The 25,485-nt window shown below is 39.6% G+C and overlaps 1 protein-coding gene across 11 annotated transcripts in view; it reads left to right on the top strand.

Moving 5' to 3' along the window:
• Positions 1 to 25,485, top strand: part of CFAP61 (cilia and flagella associated protein 61) — a gene marked incomplete at its 3' end in the record, with an annotated part of 282,754 nt that overhangs the window by 97,748 nt on the left and 159,521 nt on the right. The gene's annotated exons all lie outside the window — the stretch shown is intronic.

The raw sequence follows: 25,485 nt of genomic DNA, 5'->3' as shown, positions 1-25,485 counted from the left end.
GGACTAAAGATATTGGAAATACTCTAAATGTCCAAAAGTAGAAGAATGTTTAAATACTATATCGTAACTGTATGAAGGAATTATAACTCTGTTGCAATTCATTTAAAGAACATTTAATGAATGGAAAATGCTCAGAATGTAAAGCTAGGCTCATACCATTATATAAAACAGCATTTAAACATGACCTAAATTTCTAAAGAAAGACAAAACATGACTAAACTAGATCTGCCAGGTGTTTGTTGTTTGTTGTGACCCTACTGCTTGCAGTCTTTCTCCCTCTGCCCTGTCCTGCTTCTGTCAGCTCTTTCAGACCCTCAGAGGGGGAGGGTCCTAAGAGCTCACCCCCAAAATCCCGGCCTGTAGAGTACTGTGTGAGGCTGCCTCCGAGAGAGCCTGGCCTGCAACACTAGAGGGGGTCACCGGCTGCCCCGGGTGGTAGTAGGAGCATCCGGGATGATTTTTAATTCCCTTCTTTACATTGCCTAAAATTTGGAATTCTATACCCAGCTTGAGTACTGCCTGGGATTCTTGTGCTGACAAGTAGCAGAAACCCATCCAATTGGCTTAAGGAACTGGAGAATTTATTACCACACAGAGTCAAGTGAAGAATCCAGTCAAGTGAAGAATCCATCCATCCAACCAATGGCGATGCTGGTTTCACAGAGGGTTTAGTTAGCCCTATTTGATCTGCCTCTTCCAGGTTGACCCTTCTTAGCCCAGTGCTTCCTCTGTAGTTGCAGAATGGGTGAGGTAGTTTTAGACACTTTAACTCAGTCCAATGGGAAAAGAGGGGTGGGTAGGCTTTTTTTCAGAAGCCCCAACACAAAAGTCTATTTGCCTCTCATTGGCTCAGATTGTGTTCTATGCTGACCCATCACTGGGCCAAAGGCTGCTGTCTGGCATCACTTAGGTGTGTTCCCGGAGCTCAAGAGTTAGAGGTGTGCATTGCCAGACACCAGTCTGGGGGCATCACTGAAGAAACGGGCAGTTGAGCTGCTCTGTTTCAGGACAGGACCACCTTGATCAATAGAAAATAAACAGTATATGTGTGATAGAAATAATATCAATACTTCGCATTTCCTGTAATTTACCTTTTTCAAGCTACTGTCATATATATGTAGTCTTATTCTTATAAGATATTATAGAGTTCATCAAACTGTGCGTTTAAAATGCAAGCATTTTATAGAATATAGATGAGACCTTAGTAAAGTTGCTGCAAAATCTTGTGACAAAGGGGTTGGAAGAGTAGTTCTAGAGAGCTTTCTCTATAACTGATGTATTAGCCTTTTAAGTGAAACTTGGAGAAACATCCTAAATGATATCTTTATGTTTGGGGGCTGCCTAAATGAGTTTTGGCATCTTCACTCAGCACATTGCTATGCAGATTTTGAAAAAACAGAAACAGATCTATGGAATGATGTCTAGGATGGTGAAAAAAGCAAGTAGTCAAACAGTAATAGTATTAGTACTGATATCTTACATGTATGGTAGGTTTATAGTATTTTGGTCACTTTCTTAATCACTTTCCATGTATCAATATGTGCAGTGACTTTATTAGCTAGGAACCATTATTATTATCCCCATCTTACAGATAAGGAAACAGACGGAGAGAGGTTAAGTAATTAGTTCAAAGTGAATCAGCAGGATGTGGCAGAGCTGGTACTAGAACTAAGGCAGTTTGGGGCACCTGGGTGGCTCAGTCAGTTAAGCATCCAACTCTTAATTTTGGCTCAGGTCCTAATCTCAGGGTCCTGGTATCAAGCCCCCCATGAGGCTCCCTGCTCAGGGCAGAGTCTGCTTGAGATTCTCTCTCTCCCTCTCTCTTAGCCCCTCTCCACCCTGTTCACACTGGTGCTCTCTCTCTCTCTCTCTTAAAAAAAAAAAAAAAAAAAAAAAAGAACTAAAGCAGTTAGCTTCTAGAGTCAGCTCATCACCCCTTCACATACTGCTTCTCTTTACTGTGTTTTCAGGTAAAGCTACTATAACAGAGAGACCCCAAAGCTCCAAAACACAGTGACTTGAGCCAGATAGAAATTCCACCTCTATCACACAGAAGGGCAGACCTGGACAGAAGAGCAGACTTTTCATTATAGATCCTGGATATCAACCTTTTGTCTGTACTGTCATTTGCAAATATCTTCTCCCATTCCGTGGGTTGCCTCTTTGTTTTCCTGACTGTTTCCTTTGCTGTGCAGAAGCTTTTGATTTTGATGAAGTCCCAAAAGTTCATCTTCGCTTTTGTTTCCTTTGCCTTTGGAGACATATCTTGAAAGAAGTTGCTGTGGCTGATATCGAAAAGATTACTGCCTATGTTCTCCTCTAGGATTTGGATGGATTCCTGTCTCACATTGAGGTCTTTTTTCCATTTTGAGTTTATCTTTGTGCACGGTGTAAGAGAATGGTCGAGTTTCATTCTTCTACATATAGCTGCCCAGTTTTCCCAGCACCATTTATTGAAGAGACTCTTTTTTTCCACTGTATATTTTTTCCTGTTTTGTCGAAGATTATTTGACCATAGAGTTGAGGGTCCATATCTGGGCTCTCTACTCTGTTCCACTGGTCGATGTGTCTGTTTTTATGCCAGTACCATGCTGTCTTGATGATCACAGCTTTGTAGTAAAGCTTGAAATCAGGTAACGTGATGCCCCCTTTTATTTTTGTTTTTCAACATTTCCTTAGCGATTCGGGGTCTCTTCTGATTCCATACAAATTTTAGGATTATTTGCTCCGGCTCTTTGAAGAATACCGGTGGAATTTTGATCGGAATAGCATTAAAAGTATAGATTGCTCTAGGCAGTATAGACATTTTAACAATGTTTATTCTTCCAATCCAAGAGCATGGAATGGTCTTCCATCTTCAGGATTTATAATGAACTCCTCAAACTCAACACACACAAAACAATCATATCAAAAAATGGGCAGAAGATATGGACAGACACTTCTCCAATAAAGACATACAAATGGCTATCAGACACATGAAAAAATGTTCATCATCACTAGCCATCAGGGAGATTCAAATTAAAACAACATTGAGATATCACCTTACACCAGTTAGAATGGCCAAAATTAGCAAGACAGGAAACAACATGTGTTGGAGGGGATGTGGAGAAAGGGGAACCCTCTTACACTGTTGGTGGGAATGCAAGTTGGTGCAGCCTCTTTGGAGAACAGTGTGGAGATTCCTCAAGAAATTAAAAATAGAACTTCCCTATGACCCTGCCATTGCACTACTGGGTATTTACCACAAAGATACAGATGTAGTGAAAAGAAGGGCCATCTGTACCCCAATGTTTATGGCAGCAATGGCCACAGTCGCCAAACTGTGGAAAGAACCAAGATGCCCTTCAACGGACGAATGGATAAGGAAGATGTGGTCCATATACACTATGGAGTATTATGCCTCCATCAGAAAGGATGAATACCCAACTTTTGTAGCAACATGGACGGGACTGGAAGAGATTATGCTGAGTGAAAAAGTCAAGCAGAGAGAGTCAATTATCATATGGTTTCACTTATTTGTGGAGCATAACAAATAGCATGGAGGACATGGGGAGTTAGAGAGGAGAAGAGAGTTGGGGGAAATTGGAAGGGGAGGTGAACCATGAGAGACTATGGACTGAAAAACAATCTGAGGGTTTTGAAGGGGCGGGGGGTGGGATGTCAGGGTACCAGGTGGTGGGTATTATAGAGGGCACGTATTGCATGGAGCACTGGGTGTGGTGCAAAAATAATGAATACGGTTATGCTGAAAATAAAAAATAAATTTAAAAAAAAAAGAGCAGACTTTTCCCCATGAAGTTGTGTGGGGACCCAGATTCCTTCTCTGACTGCTTCTTCATCTGGTAGAGTAAGGGTGTTTATCTAACATCTGCATAATGAGTCAGGGGGTCTGTGAATTTGGATGGAAAGAAAAATTACATCTTTATTTTACTAACCTCTAACCAAAATTTAGCATGTGCTTCCGTGGTGAGGCAACAAGCCTCAGAAGTGTTCCCAAAGCCACTTTGTAACAAGCGGAAATCATGGATATTTTTATATCAGGTTAAGTTGTTTCAGATATCTCAAAATATGTATGCTCATTCTACTTTGAAATTTTGGTAAGTACTTAGTGTATTAATTAGGAGGCATAGATATTACTAAAACACACATTTTAAAACATTTTGGTAACTCTATTTCAGTATAATTCATTGTCTTTTATTTTACACAGTTAAAGACATTAGTCTGAGCAGGATCCCATGCATCACCAGACTGTCAGAGGGGTCCATGGTACCCAGAATTTCTAGAACACTGCCGGAGTGGGCTCTTTTCCTTCTCATGCTTCGAGCTGGCCCAGAGCATGGCCACATTCCAGCCCATGAATAAGGGTAGGAAGAGAAATGAAGAAGCAGTCCCTTTTATGGAACTTGCATCACATCTGTGCATAGTCTGTGGTCAGAAAGTTGGTTGCCTGGCCCTCCTAGCTGTGAGGGAAGCTGGGGGTCTGTCACTGGTAGGTTAGGTGTGCCCCCAGAGTTGGTTCTGTTATTAAAAAGAAGAAGGGAAGAAAGGATACCATGGACCCATCATGTCTAGGTTTTATCTTGCATATATACAGAAGTTCTAGCAGGATACACAGGACTTTATTAACTGTATTAACCTTGTGTACGTAAGACTTCATTAACCTGAGGAGCAAAGCCGTGAGGTTGGGGCACATCTGGTGACTTACTTTTTGCTTTATGTTTATCAGTGCTGTTTGATTTTTGTTTCATTAATGAACTAACTAACTAACTTCCTTCCTTCCTTCCTTTCTTTTAGGAGCAGGTTTAGGTTTACAGCAGCACTGAGCAGAAATCAGAGAATTCCTACATACCTTTTCCCCACCACCCCCACAGACAGACTCTCTCCCAGTTTACATCTCACACCAGAGATCTGCCAGTTGTTACCATTGATGAATCAAAATCAACTCATCAAGGGTTTAGTCTTCCTGTTGTGTTTTCTGTGGGTTTTGACAAATGCATAAAGACATGGGTCCACTATTTTAGTATCCTACAGAGTAGTTCCTATAAATCCTCTGTGCTCCATCTCTTTCCTCTCTCTCTCCTTCCCCACAACCCCTGGCAACCACTGATCTTTTTACTGTTTCCAGTAAAAAGTTTTGCCTCCAGTTTTGCCTTTTCTAGAATCCTATAGTTGGGGTCATACAGTATGTAGCCTTTACAGATTGGCCTTTTCCACTTAGTAATACACATTTCAAAGCCACATTTCTGTGGCTTGATTGTTCATTTCTTTTTAGTACTGAATAATATTCCATTGTCTGGATGTAGCAAGTTTATTTACCCATCCATTTATTGAAAAACATCTCAGTGACTTCTAAGTTTGGGCAATTATGAATGAAGCTTCTAGAACCATTTGTGTGCAGGTTTTTGTATGGGTGTAAGTTTTTACCTCATTTGAGTATATTCGAAGGAGCACAGTTTGGGTCATATGGTAGGAGTGTTAAGTTTTTTGTTTTGTTTTGCTTTTTATTTTTAAAAGATTTTATTTGTTTATTTGAGAGAGAGAGAGAGAGTGCACAGAGGGGGAGGGAGATGCAGTCTTCCCTCTGAGCAAGACTTGATCCAAGGAGCAGGACTTGATCCGAGGACTTGATCCAAGGAGCCCGAGACCATGACCTGAGCTGAAGGCAGACAATTAACCACCTGAGCCACCCGGGCCCCCAAGAGTGTTGAGTTTCGTATAAACTACCAAACTGTCTAACAACATGTCTATACCATTCTGCATTCTCATCAGCAGTAACTGAGAGTTCCTGTTGCTCCCCATCCTCACCAGCACTGGCACTGTCAGAGTCTTAAATTTCCGCCATTCTAATAGGTGTGTAGGGTTATCTTGTTGTTTTGATTTGTAATTCCATAATAATGTATGCTACTGAGCATCTTTACAGATACTACTTGCCATTTGTATGTCTACGTTGGTAACATATCTGTTCAGATCTTTCATGCATTTTTAATTGGGTTATTCATGTTTGTTTGATTTGTAAAAATCATGGGCATGCATTACTTCTATCATAGAAAATCTAGTTATTTTTTTATATACTGATATTTAAAATTTTTATTATGTCTCAAGTAGAACTTTTTATTAAAGTGCACTTTACATTGTCTGCATTGTTAAATAGAGTGTGTTTGACATTTCCTTATGACTTGGGATTCTTTTTATGAATAAATATACACTGGAAATGGAGAGCAACCAGATGACTCGGGATCAGGAATGGCTCAGGGGGTCTGGCTGTAGTAATGACCTTGTTCGTAGTAGCTTCATTACTTAATTCGTATTCTTTTCTCTCTCTCTCTCTCTCTGTTTTTTTACTATGATTTATTGTGCTTTTATTTTTTTTTAAATATTTTTAAATTTATTTATTTGACAGACAGAGATCACAAGTAGGCAGAGAGGCAGGCAGAGAGAGGAAGGGAAGCAGGCTCCCTGCTGAGAAGAGAGCCCGATGTGGGGATCTATCCCAGGTTCCTGGGATCATGACCTGAGCTGAAGGCAGAGGCTTTAACCCACTGAGCCACCCAGGTGCCCCTAAAAAAAAATAATAATAAATTATTTTTTTAATAAAAGTACAATAGGGGCACCTGGGTGGCTCAGTGGGTTAAAGCCTCTGCCTTCAGCTCAGGTCATGATCCCAGGGTCCTGGGTTGTTGGAACCCTGCGTCAGGTTCCCTGCTCAGTGGGGAGCATGCTTCTCCCTCCCCCTCTGCCTCTGCCTATTGCTCCTCTGCGTGTGCTGTCTCTGTCAGATAAATAAATAAGATCTTCAAAGAATCAAATTTAATTTTTTAAAAATAATAAGACTTTGAACATTTGTCTGGAAATTAGTCCTTGTTGCAACAAGGCCCTTGTTTCTCCTTGTACTTTGTACCCATCTGCAGTGTCAGCTTCATTTTTTTGTTTTTATCACTCGCATATAAAGTTGGAGTAAACCATATACACCTGGGTTTCTTTCTGGAAAATTTAAGTCTCATATGCCAAGGTAGTTTTTGCACCCTTAGAAGATCATATCTTTTTGTCGCTGTTCCCATCTAAGCCCTCACCAAGAACCTTTCTCTGTTCCTCTGTGAGTTTTGTGGCCGACCATCCACCGCTCTACACTGCTTCTCAGCTTGTCCATGCATATATCTCCTTGGTGCTGTTCCTTTGGTTCCCATGCCCCTTTCTTTGTAAGAACCTACTTCTGGTTGTGTGGGGGAGGCATCCCTCAAAACCCACATGTACATCACCAATACCATGTTCTTTTTATGGACATGGCCACAGGCTGCTGTTTTCTAAAGAAAGCTTAGATCTTTTAATTTTTTTTTTCATTTTAACTATAATTCCAGCATCATGTTAGTTTCAGGTGTACAATATAGTGATTCATCACAACAAGTGCCCTCCTTAATCCCCGTCATCTGTTTCCCCTCCCACACCCACTGCCCGTCTGGTCACCATCAGCTTGTTCTCTATAGTTAAGAGTCTGTTTCTTAGTTTGTTTCTCTGTTTTTTTCCTTTGCTCATTTGTTTCTTAAATTCCACATGAGTGAAATCATACGGTATTTGTCTTTCTCTTACTGACTTGTTTTGCTTACAGTTATACTCTACAGCTCTATCCCTGTTATGGCAAATGGCAAGATTTCGTTCTTTTTTATGGCTAAATGATACTCTGTTGTATACCACAGCTTCTTTATCCATTCATCAATCCATGGACGCTTGGGTTTCTTCCCTAGTTTGGCTATTGTAAATAATACTGCTATAAATATTGGGGTGCATGTATCCCTTTGAATTAGTGTTTTTGTATTCTTTGGGTAAATGCCCAGTACTGCAATTAATGGATTGTAGGGTAGTTTTATTTTTAATTTTTTGAGGAACCTCCATACAGTTCTCCATAGTCGCTGCACCATAACAGTATTCCCACCAACAACGTAAGATGGTTATCCTGGCTTTGCATCCTTGCCAACACCTGTTGTTTCTCCTGTTACTCATTTTAGCCATTTAGGTGTTTTCTTTAATTCTTTAACTAATTTGTAAGCACAAAGAATTCTTTAGAAAAATCACACATTTAATATTAGACATGGTGGTTTTGCCTGTCAGGAGTACTCAGCTCCTACAGGGAATGTGATCTCGAGAACTGCCTTCTTCCCTCTGCTTTTTAATTTATTTTTATGGTGATTATTTTTTTTAGAGGGAGAAAGAGTGTGCACATGGGTGCAGGCACATGTGGGCAGGGAGGGCAAAGGGAGAGACATTCTTTTTTTTTATTAACATATAAGGTATTTTTAAATTTTTTTATTTCTTTCTAAATTTCTTTTCAGTGTTCCAGAATTTATTGTTTAGGCACCACACCCAGTGCTCCGTGCAATACATGCCCTCCATAATATCCACCACCAGGCTCACCCAACCCCCCACCCCCTCCCCTCCAAAACTCCAGAGTCCACAGTCTCTCATGGTTCGTCTCCCCCTCTGATTTTCCCCAACTCACTTATCCTCTCCATCTCCCAATGTCCTCAGTGTTATTCCTTATGCTCCACAAGTTAGTGAGAGACCATATGATAATTGACTCTCTCTGCTTGACTTATTTCACTCAGCATAATCTCTTCCAGTCCCGTCCATGTTGATGCAAAAGTTGGGTACTCATCCTTTCTGATGGAGTCATAATACACCATTGTATATATGGACCATATATACAACATATAATGATTGATTTTCTTCAGGGGTACAGGTCTGTGAATCATCAGGCTTACACATTTCACAGCACTCACCATAGCACATACCTTCCCCAATGTCCATAGCCCAGCCACCCTATCCCTCTCCCATCAGTAACCCTCGGTTTGTTTCATGAGATTAAGAGTCTCTTATGGTTTGTCTCCCTCCTGATCCCATCTTGTTTCATTTTTCCCTCCCTACCCCCGACGACTCCCCACCCTGTCTCTCAGATTCCTCGTATCAGAGAGATCATATGATAATTGTCTTTCTCTGATTGACGTATTTTGCTTAGCATAATACCCTTTAGTCCATCCACATCATTGCAAATGGCAAGATTTCTTTTCTTTTTATGGCGGCATAGTATTCCATTGTATATATATACCATATCTTCTTCATTTATTCATCTGTTGATGGACATCTAGGTTCTTTCCATAGTTTGGCTATTGTGGACCTTGTTGCTATAGACACTTGGGTGCATGTGCCCCTTCAGATCACTACATTTGTATCTTTATAAACAAACAAAAAAACACACAAATAAATCACATTTGTGTCTTTATAAATAAATACATAAATAAAACAAATAAATAAACAAATACTGTAAATATCCAGTAGTGGATTGCTGGATCATAAGATAGCTTTATTTTCAACTCTTTTAGGAACCTCCGTACTGTTGTCCACCTTGCATTCCCACCAACAGTGTAGGTGGGTTCCCCTTTCTCCACATCCTTGCCAACATCTGTCATTTCCTGACTTGTTAATTTTAGCCATTCTGACTGGTGGGAGGTGGTATCTCACTGTGGTTTTGATTTGTATTTTCCTGGTGCCAAGTGATGTTGAGCATTTTTTCATGTGTCTGTTGGCCATTTGGATGTCTTCTTTGCAGAAATGTCTTTTCATGCCTTCCTCCCATTTCTTGATTGGATTATTTGTTCTTTGGGTGTTGAGTTTGATAAGTTCTTTATAGATTTTGGATACTAGCCCTGTATCTGACATATCATTTGCAAATATCTTCTCCCATTCTTTCAGTTGTCTTTAGATTTTGTTGACCATTTTGTTTGCTGTGCAACAGACTTTGATCTTGATGAAGTCCCAATAGTTCATTTTTGCTCTTGCTTCCATTGCCTTTGGCGATGCTCCTAGGAAAAAGTTGCTGTGGCTGAGGTCGAAGAGGTTGCTGCCTATGTTCTCCTCAAGGATTTTGATGGATTCCTGTCTCATGTTGAGGTCTTTCATCCATTTTGAGTCTATTTTTGAGTGTGGTGTAAGGAAATGGTCCAGTTTCATTCTTCTGCATGTGGCTGTCCAATTTTCACAACATCCATTTATTGAAGAGACTGTCTTTTTTCATTGGACATTCTTTCCTGCTTTGCCAAAGATTAGTTGACTATAGAGTTGAGGGTCCCTTTCTGGGCTCTCTATTCTATTCCATTGATCTATGTGTCTGTTTTTGTGCCATTATCATATTGTCTTGATGATTACTTTGTAATCATTTAAGCTTCATAACAGAGCTTGAAGTCTAAAATTGTGGTACCACCAAATTAGTTTTCTTTTCCAACATTCCTCTGGCTATTTGGGGTCTTTTCTTGTTCCATATAAATTTTAGGATTATTTGTTCCATTTCTTTCAAAAAAATCGATGGTATATTTTTAAAAAATTCTATTTATTTATTTGACAGAGGGAGACACAGTGAGACAGGGAATGCAAGCAGGGAGAGTGGGAGAGGGAGAAGCAGGGTCCCCACTGAGTAGGGAGCCCAATATGGGCTCGATACCAGGACCCTGGGATCATGACCTGAACTGAAGGCAGACTCTTAATGACTGAGCCACTTAGGCACTCCAAAAATGGTGGTATTTTGATAAGTATTACATTAAATGTGTAGATTGCTTTAGGTAGCATAGAGATTTTCACAATATTTGTTCTTTCAATCCATGAGCATGGAACATTTTTCCATTTCTTTGTGTCTTTCTCAATTTCTTTCGTGAGTATTTTATAGTTTTCTGAGTACAGATTCTTTGCCTCTGAACTGAAATCAAGAGTCAGATGCTTAACTGACTGAGCCACCCAGGCGTGCCCATTCCTCTGCTCTCTTTAAAAAAACAAACAAACAAACAAACAAACAAACCTGTACTCAGGGCACCTGGTTTATTCCTAGGTATCTTATGGTTTTGGGTGCAATTATAAATGTGATCAACTCCTTAATTTCTTTCTTCTGTCTTGCTATTGGTGTATAGAAATATGACTGATTTTTGTGCATTGATTTTATATCCTGACACTTTACTGAATTCCTGTGTGAGTTCTAGCAGTTTTGGAGTGGAGTCTTTTGGGTTTTCCACATAAAGTATCATACCATCTGCAAAGAGTGAGAGTTTGACTTTTCTTTGCTGATTCAGATGCCTTTTATTTCTTTTTGTTGTCTGATTGCTGAGGCTAGGATTTCTAGTACTATGCTGAATAGCAGTGGTGATAATGGACATCTCTGCCTGTTCCTGACCTTAGGAGAAAATCTCTGTTTTTCCCTATTGAGGATGATATTTGCTGTGGGTTTTCCATAGATGGCTTTTATGATATTGCAGTATGTACCCTCTATCCCAACACTGTGAAGAGTTTTGGTCAAGAAAGAATGCTGTACTTTGTCAAATGCTTTTTCAGCATCTATTGAGAGTATCATATGGTTCTTGTTCTTTCTTTTATTAATGTATTGTATCACATTGATTGATTTGTGGATGTTGAACCAACCTTGCAGCCCAGGAATAAATCTCACTTGGTTGTGGTGAATAATCTTTTAATGTACTGTTGGATCCTGTTGGCTAGTATTTTGTTGAGAATTTTTGCATCTGTGTTCATCAAGGATATGGGTCTGTAATGGAAAGAGAGAATCTTAAGCAGACTCCATGCTGAGTGAAGAGGCTGATTTGGGGCTCCAACTCATGACCCTGAGATCATGACCCTGAGATCATGACCTGAACTGAAATCAAGAGTCAGATGCTTAACTGACTGAGCCACCCAGGCGTGCCCATTCCTCTGCTCTCTTTAAAAAAACAAACAAACAAACAAACAAACAAACAAACAAACCTGTACTCAGGGCACCTGGCTGACTTACTAGAGCATATGACTCTTGATCTTAGGGTTGTGAGTTCAAGCCCTGTGTTGTGCCAAGAGCTTACTTAAAAAACACAAAACCTCAAAGCAACCAGGATGTCCTTCAACAGATGAATGTATAAAAAACCCTGTAGAGGCCACCTGGGTGGCTTAGTCGGTTACGTGTCAGCCTTCAGTTCAGGTCAGGATAGAGGCCCGTGTTGGGCTCCCTACTCAGCAGGGAGCCTGCTTCTCTCTCTCCTTCTACCAATACCCCTGCTTGTGCGCCCCCTCTCTCAAATAAATAATCTTAAAAACAAAACAAAACAAAACAAACCCTACAGCCCCTTTAGGCAGCTGACTTTGGCTGTCTCAGAAGGAGGCCAGCTGACCTAAAGGTGTTTCTACAAAAATGTGAAGGAAAGATGAACTCCCACTCTTCTATCCCATTAAAACATGATTGGTGTTAAAGAGTGAGTTTGGAGGAATTTCATGTCATCTAAAATGTAGTTCAGAAATGTAAGTGTATGAGTGACCTCCCAGCAGTCCAGCGGTCACTTCTTATTGACCCCTGGTGTCAGTTTTCCTGAGGCAGCACTGTCTTGACAGGGCCTCCCTTTTCTGGCCCTGTGTCTCTAGCATATTCTCTCAAAGTTCCAGGATGCTCTCACTATTGCTCCTGTACACTGACACCTGCATCTCAGCCGAGAGGGCAGGAGGGGACCAGGTACAGTATTGGCGTCCCTCATAAGGCAGGGCCTGCACGGGGAAGCTCTGTGACATGCATCCATCCCCCTTACCTCTGACAGGCACACCAGGCTTTTAGTAAGTAAGAACTTATAAGGGTTTGTTTGTCCCTGTTGTCAAGGAAGACCATCCAGGGGTGGCTGGCGCTCCCCAAGGCTGGCACGGACATGGCATCTGGCATTTCCCCCTATCCCACCTCCCCCACAGCGCATGGCTTTCCCTCTCAAGTCTACCTGGGTTTCCTCCAGAAGAACTCTGTATTTTACATGCTGTTTGGTTCTACTCCAGGCGTGGTCCACAGTTGGCAGCTGCAGCAGCCCTTGAGAACTTGCTCAAATGCAGAATCTCAGGCCCTGCCCAGGCCTTCTGACTGTGTTTGCCTGGGACTCTGTATGGCTGGCAAGCTCTCCATTTGATTTTCAGGCACATTAAAGGTTGAGTAGTGCTGGGGGTGCTTCTCTTTTCAAGGACTACAGCTTCCCCCATGATCCAAAAGCAAATTGTTCCTGTGAACATGTCATATGCCAAAACCCCATTAGGAAAATGAAGTGCATTTCCTGCTTTCTGGAAGTTCACGTTACTGCCACATCACTTTCCTGAAAGACCATGGTTAGTGTGATGACGGCTTTCTTTGTAAACAGCAAAGATCTTTAGATTTCTTTCTGTTAACAAAAATGAAGTGGAGGATCCCTGTGTATCTTTTGGTAAGGAAGGATAGGTATTCTAGTTCCTCTCCAAATATAGATTTTCTAGAACCGTGTAAGCCACATCAACGTTAAACCTTTTGTTATCTGGTAATTCCTGGTTCTGTTGAGGTATGAAGGCCTTTTCATATGGTGTAAACAGACTCCTGGGCTAGATCTTGCAAGAATAGGTGAACTATGACAGTCTTAGAGGTTTTTGTCTACTTATACCAAGTAATGTTTGCTTCTCTTATCTCTTTCTAATTCTTATCTTTTCATACACACCCTCTCCTTAACCTGACTTTTCCTAAAACCTTTTTTTTTTTCAGATTTCAAAACGTAGATGGTCAGTGGGAATGCTTTCTGCTGGAAATGAAAGAAAACCCAACTCAAAATGGCTTCAGCCATAGGGCCTTTATTGGCTCAGATAGCTGGGATGTCTGGAGACAGGCCTGGCTTTAGGGTTTGAATCTTTGGGGTTTGCTTTTTTTCCTTTTTCCTTTCTGCTTTTCCTGGTGTCAGCTCCAGCCTGAAGCTGGCTTCCATCCCATTGGCAGAGTGACTGCTGCTGTTCCAGGCTGTAGACACCGCTGCAAAGAGGGAGGGAGCTGGCTGCAGGCGAAGACTTTCTTTCCCAGAGGTCCCAGCGCGCCTCCTTCATTTATCTAGTACCTCATGTTGGCTGTGCCGTGTGCCAGCCCCCATTCCAGGTGCCGGGCAAGCAGAAGGGACCCACACAGGCAAAACTCCTCGCCCTCATGGGGCCTGCATTCTAGTTAGAGGAGAAAGACATAAATAAAGGTAAGAGCGAATAAAGTGTGTACGTGATGAGGGGGAATGCACAGAATAAGCAGATGAGGGAAAGAAGACAAGCTGGGCTCGGGGTGTGGAGGTGAGGCCTCTTGGGGAAGGCGGTGAGGCGGCAACCACGTGGGCACAAGTCCTCAACACCTACTCTTTTTATGCCATGGTTTTAGAATGTGTTGTGTTCTTCCATTTTTTGTTTCACTTCTCTTGACATTTGGGATGGATTGTTCTTGCTTTTAAGTTTGGTGACTTTAAATTTCATGACCTCATGTTCTGGTCTCCCACCCAATCTCGCTCTTCTTCCCTTGGGAAATTATATTTGTGTCTGTCATCTGTCCTCTGGCCATGCTGGTGAGCCCTGGAACAAATCATTCATTCAGTTGTTAGGGGTGCTTACCTCTTCCATCAACAAATTCCACACCATGGCTCCCTGTCACTTCACTTTTGACTTTGGAAAGAAAACATACTATTTGTTAACTTTCCTTATAAATGTATATACACGAAATGCTTTTTAGCACTTTTTACCTTCTATAGTGATTTTTAGGATGTTTCTAAACTTAGTATTACGTTAGAATGTGGTGTAAATGATTCATTTTCCTTTTGCTCAGGCTTGCCCATTCTTAGCTTTCATGCAATCTTTTTCTTCTTGTTTATTCATGAATGGAGGACACATCTGGATGAACTTGCTCCTCATTCCATCTTCCTGCTCTTTCAAATCATGTTTTCTGAAATTTGCCACTTTTAATTTGGAGGATTATATTGCAAGCTTATTTATTGTACTAGAAATTATTTCCTATGAGTAAGTATTTACTACTAAATTAAATCATACCACTAATTGTCAACTTTGCTCATAAATAAAAATGCCTCTAGGTGGCTGGCTTTTAAATGATTTGTCCCCTCAGTGTTTTTATTTTATATGTTTTTCTGTGGGTGACTCTGTTGTGCCTGGTTGTCATTTCTTCTAGACTGTCACTCTTATACCTATTTTTGGCCTACGTATCATCAAGAGTGTTTTAGTGATATCAGTCCTGGTGCTTTTCATCAGCCTCCTTGAACAGAACGTAACAGAAAACTTAATTTTATGGTTATCATTTTGTTTTGTTGGTTGCTTGGTTTAAACTGAAATATTGATGACTGTCAAGTTGTTTTATGTTTCTATTACATAGATTACTCCTTTGGATTTCAGAAAGACTCAACTTACTTTTTCTTCTATCATTTTGGTTTCATATACTGGGATCATAAATTTGCCCTGTATTTTGCAAGGCTCCATCCATGCATACATATTCTTGTAGGTGTCTAAAACCATTCATTCAATTTGGGTTTGAAAAATTAACTGTTTAATCCTTTTCCTTCAACTTTTATATATGAGTTTCTATTTTGTTATGTGTACAGTCTGATTAAGTACTATGAATTCTGATCTTTGAGGTTAAAGTGTGCCAAAAATGGGACCAGAAGAAAAACTCATTGGGAAGCAGGCCCAAGGCTGCCAAACTTTGAAGACCCAAGAAGGAACCAGTGGGCAGGGGCTTCACTATTTCTTCTTTGAGAGGTGACATTTCCTAGGGAATCATGGGTTTGGACATTCATATACATCAGAGAGGGAAAGTGCAAGAGAGTGGTGACTTGGGAGCTTGAATGCCTATGGGGAAGGGTTAAGAAAAAAGATAACCCCATGCAGGAAACCCTCAGGAGACTGGATGGAGGAAGCCACTTGAATAGATAAGGAGAACCCCAGCTGATCTATCTCTGATTCAAGGTGGCTTTAGAACCAGGCCTGAACCTTGGCAAAAGAATAAACTATCCTGGTTATTGAATACAAGCTTACTTCTGAGGAGGTTGGGCAAGATGATGTGCAGAACAAGTAGAGGGAGATAGGTGATAAAAAATGAAGATCAGAAACTCCTGTTTAAGACTTGTGAAGAGGTGAAAGTAGGCTCCCATTTAGATAGTTCAGGGGACCCACTGTTTTTTGCAGTCCCACTGAACCTAATTCTGACATGTAAACATCAACATAGACTTTGTCTCCTTGGATATTTGTTTAGCCCATTAAAAGTTCATTCTGCAGAAGGTCTTGGTATCATTTTATAAACCCTCAATGAATTTTCTTAACCTTAAGATTTATATGAAAATATGGCAAGAAACAAAGATAGCTGGTCGATAATTCAACAATAAATACAGTCCCCCTTTAGGGTGTGTGTCTGTATGACATCCATATATATTTTAAGATGATTTTATTTTAATTAAGGATCACACATGTTGAGAATAAAACACTAAGTGTCCTTATAACTTTGTTTTGAAGTTGTCTTATTTTTCAAAGTGTTTTCTGTAACTGAAACACAGGCTGAGTTCTCCATAACTCCTGGTCCATTTCTTTCTTTTTTTTTTTTTTTTAATTAGTTGCATTTCTTTTTTTTTTTTTAAGATTTTATTTATTTGACAGAGAGAGAGAGAAATCACAAGTAGGCAGAGAGGAGGTAGAGAGAGGGAGGGGGAGGAAGCAGGCTCCCTGCAGAGCAGAGAGCCCGATGCGGGGCTCGATCCCAGTACCCTGGGATCATGACCTGAGCCTAAGGCAGAGACTTTAACCCACTGAGCCACCCAGGCGCCCCTCCTGGTCCATTTCTAGCCTATCATTTAAAACTTAGAGGCATTTCAGATTTCTTGGAAGATGGTTCTGGAACCAACAGAAACTCAGCTCTACAAGAGCAGGAATTGTGGCCTGTCTTGTTGCCTGATGGATCCCCAACACCCAGAACACACAAGGCATTCAGCAGCCATTTAATCAGTATTTTTGATAACTGAATGAACCATTCTCAATAAATCTACTTTAATAATTGATTTTTTTTTAAAAGATTTTATTTATTTGCCAGGGAGAGATCACAAGTAGGCAGAGAGGCAGGCAGAGAGAGAGAGAGGAGGAAGCAGGCTCCCCGCTGAGCAGAGAGCCCGATGCGGGACTCGATCCCAGGACCCTGAGATCATGACCTGAGCCGAAGGCAGCGGCTTAACCCACTGAGCCACCCAGGCGCCCCCTAATAATTGATTTTTAAGGAATACATTTTAATTGAGAATCTGGGTCTTATGCATATTCATTTTTTTACTTTTTCTGGATGCTCCTGTCAATTACAGTATAAAGCAATTAGGCTGTGTGACTATTACCACATTTGTATTTTCTGTCTGCTGGCCACAGGTCCTCATCCTCTCATTCCAGGTAAAGGCAGAACAAACAGGCTGCCATCCCGAGCACCTGATGTGTAAGAAATCATATCCACACTGGCCATTTGCCTCAAAGTCCCGGGTGATGAGCAGGTCACCTGTGGAATAAACCTACATTTGGCTTTTTTTTTAAAAGACTTTATTTATTTATTTGACAGAGAGAGACACAGCGAGAGAGGGAACACAAGCAGAGGGAGTGGGAGAGGGAGAAGCAGGCTTCCTGTGGAGCAGGGATCCTGATGCGGGGCTCGATCATGACCTGAGCCGAAAGCAGACACTTAACGACTGAGCCACCCAGGTGCCCCTACATTTGGCTTTTTAAACCAAGCAAGAAACAATGGAAAAATTGTAGAGTCAAACACTATGCAACAGAGAGCAGCCTTGTTCAATAGAAATACAGGGTGAGCCACATATATAATTTTAAATGTTCTGATAGCTCTATTAATTAAAAATTTAAAACAGGTACAATTAAATGTATTACTTAATATTTAGCCCCTAATAGCCAAAATATTTTTGTTTCAACACATTATTGCTATAAAAAGTATCAGTGAGATACTTTATATTCTTTTTTTTTTGTACCAAGTCTTCAGAATTCAGTGGGTATGTTACACATATAGCATGTTGCAATTCAGAGATGCCACCTGTCAATGGCTCAGCAGCCACATGCAGCTTGCGGCTGCCATATTGGACCACGTAGCTTCAGAGAGTGCACAGACACATTTCCTCCCCATGAAAGTCTTGGGACACATGGAGACTGTGAGCTGTTCCTCTTTGGCAAACATAAATAACAGAGATGAGAGCCTCATAGTGCAACACAAAATGGTTATGTCCTCTGATCAACAGTACATTTTCATAGACAAACTGGAGGAATTATGTCCATGTTTTCATGATCGTTGGCAGGCAACCAGCCTCACAATCCAACGAATGTTATTGAGAAATGCTGAAGGCTAGGGAAAGCCCTAGTCTTTTAGAGTGGACCATGATGTGGTCCTAGCTTTGAGCCTTGCCGGATCAAAGATGCCACATCCCACAAAGCAGAGAACATGATAGAGACATGGAAAAAATGTCATATGCTCGTTCACCCTTCTGGTTTCACAATACTCTCAGTACCTCTGTTGTAGCACTGATCATCCACAGAAGCATGGGGAAAACTCTGAGGCCAGTCTGCATGCAAGCTGCATAATTCATTCCTTTCACAGATATATATCTGGTTCCAAAACATTGTCATCATCCCAAAGGATACCCAGTACCCATTAGCAGTCACTCTTATCCTCTCCCCTCAGACTCTGGTGGTAGCAAATCTACTTCCTATCTCTATAAATTTGCCTATTCTGGACATTTTTTGTAAGTGGAATTATATGATATATGACCTTTGAGATGTGGCTTCTTTCACTTAGCGTGATGTTTTCAAGGTTCCTCCATGTTGTGGCCTGTGTTAGTACTTTGCTTCTTTCTGTGACTGAATTTTACTTCCACTATGGATAGACCTCATTTTGTTTATCCATTCAGAAGTTGAAAGACATTTGGGTCCTTTCCACCTCTGGGGTGATTGTGAATAATGCTGTTATGAACAGTCAGGTATGGGTTTTGTGTGGACATATGTTCTTAATTTCCTTGGGTATTTTCCCTAGTGTTTTTGTGGTCTTTGTTTTTACATTTAGATCTTTAATCCTTCTGGATTAGATCTTGGCATAAGTGGCCATATCAGAGCAGAGTGCTTACCCTTCACCTGAAAATTGCTCATAGTATTTATATTACTAAGGTGATGTTAATTGATCATCTTTATACCAGTTAATTGTAGATGTAGATTGTTCTTTGCAAATATGATACTTTGTTCATAGTATGGAAGCATGCATTAAAATGTAAGTATAAAATATTCACTATAATTGAAGGCTAAGTACGTTAGACTATCACTTTACCAATGATAGGAGGAAGAACACTCTCCTATTTAGTAATAACACCCTAATGACTGGGAGTGTTCAGTGCAAGGCCAGCTACGTAATAGGCAATGTAGGACGCTAGCACAAAATGGAGAAGTCATCTTCCCATGGGCTTACCACTCTAATCTGAGGCAAATAGGCATTCTCTAATGGCTTGCAACCTCTGCACGGGATGCACAACTGGGGTTGGGAGTAGGCGAGAGATGCACACTGAGTTGCCAGCTGAACACCACATGGTATTGCCTGCCCTGGGTGAGGCTGGCCACTAGTTTGCTCTGACTAGAGACTCTGTGGGGCATGTGTGTGGTCCTTGACCTTTCCCATGCCCGTGTCCAGGACCTCATGAAGGGAGAACATAATAGCTGATCATCGGCCTCCCCCAACCAATGCAACCAGTTTTCCCCTCTGGCAGGGGGCCACAGAAGTCTTGAGGAAGGGATAGGGAGGTCCCGTGGGGCCAAGGTACCAGCAGCAGGAAACATGTGGGAGTGAACCTATGGAGTGATGGTGGGAAGTAGGTGCCCTGCATGAGCTGTGGCTCTAAACTCCTGGACGTGATCTATTTTCTTACTTGACTGCATGTAAAAACACAAAATCAAAGATTAAATTAATAAGAATTTTAAGACTCGTGAAGCCAACCTAGGTTCAATGTAATTTCTTAACTTTTTTTTTTTTTTTCTGAAGATTTTCTGTATTTATGTGAGAGAGAGAGCAAGCCAGCACAAGCAGGAGGAGTGGGAAAGGGGAAAGCAGCCTCCCCACAGGGCAGGGAGCCCAATATGGGGTTTGATCCCAGGATCCTGGGATCATGACCTGAGCTGAAGGCAGATGCTTAACCGACTGAGCCACCCAATAATTTCTTAGAATCTGAGCACCCCGTAATTCCTTAACTTCTTAACATACCTTAAACTTTTGGGGGAAGAATTTGGCTTTATATATGAAGTAAATATGAAATAAAGCATGATGCTGAACTATTTACTTGTGATTTTTATGTCTAGCATCCTTTTTTATTGAGGTGTGATTGATGTAACATCATCTTAGTCTCAAGTGTACCGCAGAATGGTTCGGTACTTGCATGCACTGTGAAATGATCACCACAGTTAAGTCTAGTTACCACCCATCCCCATGCAGAATTACATTTTTTTTTTCTTGTGATGAGAACATTTAAGACTTACTCTCTGGGCAGCTTTTAAATATGCAGTACAATATTGTTGACTATAGTCAAAATGCTGACGTTACATGCCCATGACTGTTATTTTGTAACTGGAAGTTTGTGCCTCTTGATACCCTTCACCCATTTTACCAATTCTGAATCCCCTCCCCTCTGGCAACCATATTTAGTTCTCTGTGTGAGTTTTGTTTTGTTTCTTTGTTTTGGTTTTTAGATTCCCCATATGAGTGAAACCATACAATATTTGTCTCTCCCTGCCTGACTTATTTCCCTTAACATAATACCCCCAAGATCCATCCATATTGTTATAAGTGGCAAGATTACATTCTTTTATATGGCTAACTAGTATTCTATTGTAAAAATGTGCCATATCTTCTATATCCATCCATCCACTGATGGATATTTTTTCCATATCTTGAGTATTGTAAATAATGCTTCAGTGAACATGGGGTGCATTTATCTTTTTGAATTTATGTTTTAATTCTCTTTGGATAAATATCCAGACATGGAGTTGTTATTATATGTAGTTCTATTTTTTATTTTTGGAGGAAATTTCACACTTTTCCATAGTGACTGCATCAATTTGTATTCCCACCAGTAGTTCATGAGGGATCTCTTTTCTGTACCACCTTGTCAACACTTGTTATTTCTTTCTTTTTTAAGATTTTAAAAATTTATTTATTTGAGAGAGAGAGAGAGAGGCAGAGCACAAGCAGGAGGAGGAGCAGAGGGAAAGGGAGAAGCAGACTCCTGCTGAGCAAGAAACCCGATGCAGGGCTTGATCCTAGAACCTTGAGAACCAAAGGCAACTGCTTAACTGACTGAGTCACCAGGTGCCCCTCTCTCTTTTTTTATTTTTTATTTTTTAAAAACAATCACCCTTCTAACAAGAGTGAAGTGATATCTCACCGTGGTTTTGATTTGCTGTGTCTGTTGGTCATCTGTCTGTCTTCTTTGGAAAAATGTCTATTCAGATCATCTGTCCATTTTTAAAGCAGTTTGGTTTTTTTTGCTATTGAGTGGCAGGGGTTCTTTATATATTTTGAATATAAACCCTTTATCAGACTCATGATTTGAAAATATTTTCTCCCTTCTGTAGGTTGTCTGTCATTTTGTTGGTGGTTTCCTTTGCTCTGTAAAAACTTTTTAATTTGTTCTATTCCCACTTGTTTATTTTTGCATTTCTTGCCTTTGCTTCTGTATTCAAAATGAAGGATAAAAATCATACAATCAGTTCAATAGATGCAGAAAAGCATATTAAAAAATTCAACATCCATTCATGATAAAAACTTTCAACAAAGTGGGCAGAGGGAATGTATCTCAACATAATAAAGGCTAGATATGGCAAGCCCACAGCTAAGATCATACTCAATGGTGAAAAACTGTCCTCCAAGATCAGGAACAAGGCAAGAATGCCTACACTCACCATTTTTATTAACTATAGTGCTGGAAGTCCTAGCCAGAGTAATTAGGCAAGAAGAATGTAATCTTGCCACTTATAACAATATGGATGGATCTTGAGGGTATTATGTTAAGGGAAATAAGTCAGGCAGGGAGAGACAAATATTGTATGGTTTCACTCATATGGGGAATCTAAAAACCAAAACAAAGAAACAAACTGGAAAGAAAGAAGTGAATCTGTCACTATTTGAAAGACAGTTTAAAAGACTCCAACAAAAACTATTAGAACTAACAAACAAACTCCATAAAGTTGCATGACACAAAATCAATACACAAAAATCTATTGCATTTATATACATTAATAATGAACTACCAGAAAGAAAAATTAAGAAAACATCCCACTTACAATTATATCAAAAGAATAAAATACTTAAGAATAAATTTAACCAAGGAGGTGAAAGACCAGCACACTGAAAATTATAATACCTTGATGAAAGAAATTGAAGTAAAAAATAAATGGGAAGATTTTAGAAGAATCAATATTGTTCAAATAAACGTATTATCCAAAGCAACCTACAGATTCAATGCAATCCCTATCAATATTCCAATGGCATTTTCCTATAAATAGAACAAATGTTCCTAAAATTTGTATGGAACTGCAGGAGACCCCAAATAGCCAAAGTAATCTTGACAAAGAACAAAGCTAGAAGCATCTCTCTGGTTTCAAACTATATGACAAAGCTACAGTATTCATATACGTATAGTATTGGCATAAAACGAACTCAGATCAATGGAACAGAATAGAGAGCCCAGAAATAAACCCATGCTTTCATGATCAGTTAATATATGACAAAGGAGGCAAGACTATACAATGGGTAAAGAATACACGGTGTGCACTCTCTCTCTCTCTCTCTCTCTGTCTTAATGGTTTTGGGAAAACTGGAGAGCCACATGCAAAAGAATGAAAATGGACCACTACCTTATAACACACACAAGAATTAACAAAAAAAATCCCCTCCACAACCCTCAGTTTGTTCTCTATAGATAAGAGTCCCTTATGGTTTGTTTCCCCCTCTTTTTTTTTCCTTTCCCCTATGTTCATCTGTTTTGTTTCTTAATTTCTACATGAATGAAATCATATGGCATTTGTCTTTCTCTGACTGACTTATTTCACTTAACATAATATACTCTAGCTCCATCCATATCATTCTAATAGCAAGATTTCATTCTTATCAGTAATATTCCATTGTGTGTGTGTGTGTGTGTGTGTGTGTGTGTATTCATTTCACATGTTCTTTATCCATTCATCAGTCAATGGACATTTGGGATCTTTCTGCAATTGTTGATAATGCTGCTATAAATATCAGTGTGCTTGTGCCCTTTGAATCCATATTTTTGTGTTCTTTGGGTAAATACCTAGTAGTACAATTCCTGGATCATAGGGTAGTTCTATTTTTAATTTTTAAAGGAAATTCCATACTATTTTTCAAAAATGGCTGCATTCTCACCAACAATATAAGAGGATTCCTCTTTTTCCATGTCTTCTCCAACACTTGTTGTTTCTTGTGTTGTTAATTTTAGCCATTCTGACTGGTGTGAAATGGTATCTCACTGTGGTTTTGATTTATATTTCCCTGGTGATGAGTGATGTTGAGCATCTTTTCATGTGTCTGTTGGGCATCTGGATTTCTTCTTTGGAAAAATGTTTATTCATGTCTTCCACCCATTTCTTAACAGGATTATTTGGGGTATTTTGGATGTTGAGTTTGATAAGTTCTTTATAGGTTTTGGATACTAACCCTTTATCAGATATGTCATTTGCAAATATCTTCTCCATTCTATAGGCTGCCTTTTAGTTTTATTGATTGTTTCCTTTACTTTGTGAGGATTGGTATTACATTTTCTTTGAATATTTGGTAGAATTCACTAGTGAAGCTGTCTAGTCCTTGGCCTTTTTTGTTGGGAGTTTTGTATTTTTTTTCTTTTTTCTTTTTTTCTATTTCTTCATGATCTGGTCTTAGAGGAGTATATGTTTCTAGTTCTGGTACGTTATTCAATTTATTGGCCTGTAATTATTTATAGTAATCCCTTATGATTCTTTGTATCTCTGCAGTATCAGCTGTAACTTCTCTTCTTGCATTTCTGATTTTATTTGAGCTCTCTCTTTCCCTGGTGAGTCTAGCTAAAGGTTTTCAGTTTTGTTTTTCTCTTCCAAGAACCATCTCTTAGTTTCATTGACATTTTCTATTGCCTTTTTAGTCTCTAAATCATTTATTTTTGTTCTGGTCTTTCTTTTTTTTAAATTTTTTATTTTTTATAAACATATAATATATTTTTATCCCCAGGGGTACAGGTCTGTGAATCGCCAGGTTTACACACTTCACAGCACTCACCATAGCACATACCTTCTCCAATGTCCATAACCCCTCCCCCCTTCTCCCAAACCCCCTCCCCCCAGCAACCCTCAGTTTGTTTTGTGAGATTAAGAGTTCTTCTGGTCTTTCTGATCAGAACAAAAGATATCTTTCTGATATGTGCTTTATTCTATTAACTTTGGGCTTCATTTTTCTTATAGTTTCTTTAGGTGTAAATTAGATTGTTTACTCAAGATTCTTTTTGTTTCTTGAGTTAGACCTTTATCACTATGAACATCCTCTTAGAATTGCTTTTGCTGCATCCCATAGATTTCAGTATGGTTTATCTTCATTTTCATTTGTCTCAAGGTATTTTTTGGTTTGGTTTTGGTCCTTTGTTGATTCATTGGTTGTTCAGCAGCACGTTGTTTAATCTCCATGTATTCATGATTTTTCCAGTTTTCTTGTAATAACTTTCTTGTTTTATACCATTGTGGTTGGAAAGATGTTTGATATGATTTCAGTCTTCTTAAATTTATTTAAATTTGTTTTGTGGCCTAGCCACAATTATGATCTGTCCTGGAGAATGTTCTGTGTGCAGTTGAGAAGAACGTGCATTCTGTTGGTTTTGGATGGAATGTTTTGTATATCTTTACATTAAGTCCATCTGGTCTAGTAAGTCATTTAATGCTGATGTTTCCTTTTTTATTTTCTGTCTGGATGATCTATCCACTAATGTAGTGGGATATTAAAGTCCCCTGCTATTATTGTATAGCTATAAATTTCTTGCACTTATGTGTTTCTGTTAAGTGCATAAATATTTACAAATGTTATATCCTCTTGTTAGATTGACCCCTTTATCATTATTTAATGCACTTCTTTGTCTTTTGTTACAGTCTTTGTTTTAAAGCCTGTTTTGTCTGATATACCTACAGCTTTGCCTGATAAAAGCCCAGCTTTTGTTTGTTTGTTTGTTTCTATTTGCATAGAAAATCTTTTCGATGCCTTCAATTTCAGTCTGTGTATGTCCTTACTTTTGAAGTGAGTCTTTTATAGGCAAGATGTAAAGGGACTCCATTAAGCTGAAAGGAAGGAGCACTATATATATATATGAATGATATAAAATAGTCTATTTTAAGTTCATAACAGCTTAGCTTGAATATATTCTAAAGGTCTAGATTTTTACTCCCTCCACCCCCATGTTTTGGGTTTTTGATATCATATGTTACATCTTATGTTGTGTATCCCTTAACTATTCATTGAAGTTATATCTATTTTTGCTACCTTTGTTTTTTAACCTTCATCCTAGCTTTATAAGTATAATTCACTACCTTTACTATATGTTTACCTTTACCATTGAGTTTTTACTTCCA

Source organism: Mustela nivalis, assembly GCF_964662115.1.
Source record: "Mustela nivalis genome assembly, chromosome: 8".
Taxonomy (NCBI): Eukaryota; Metazoa; Chordata; class Mammalia; order Carnivora; family Mustelidae; genus Mustela; species Mustela nivalis.
This window is presented reverse-complemented; position numbering and strand designations above follow the sequence as displayed.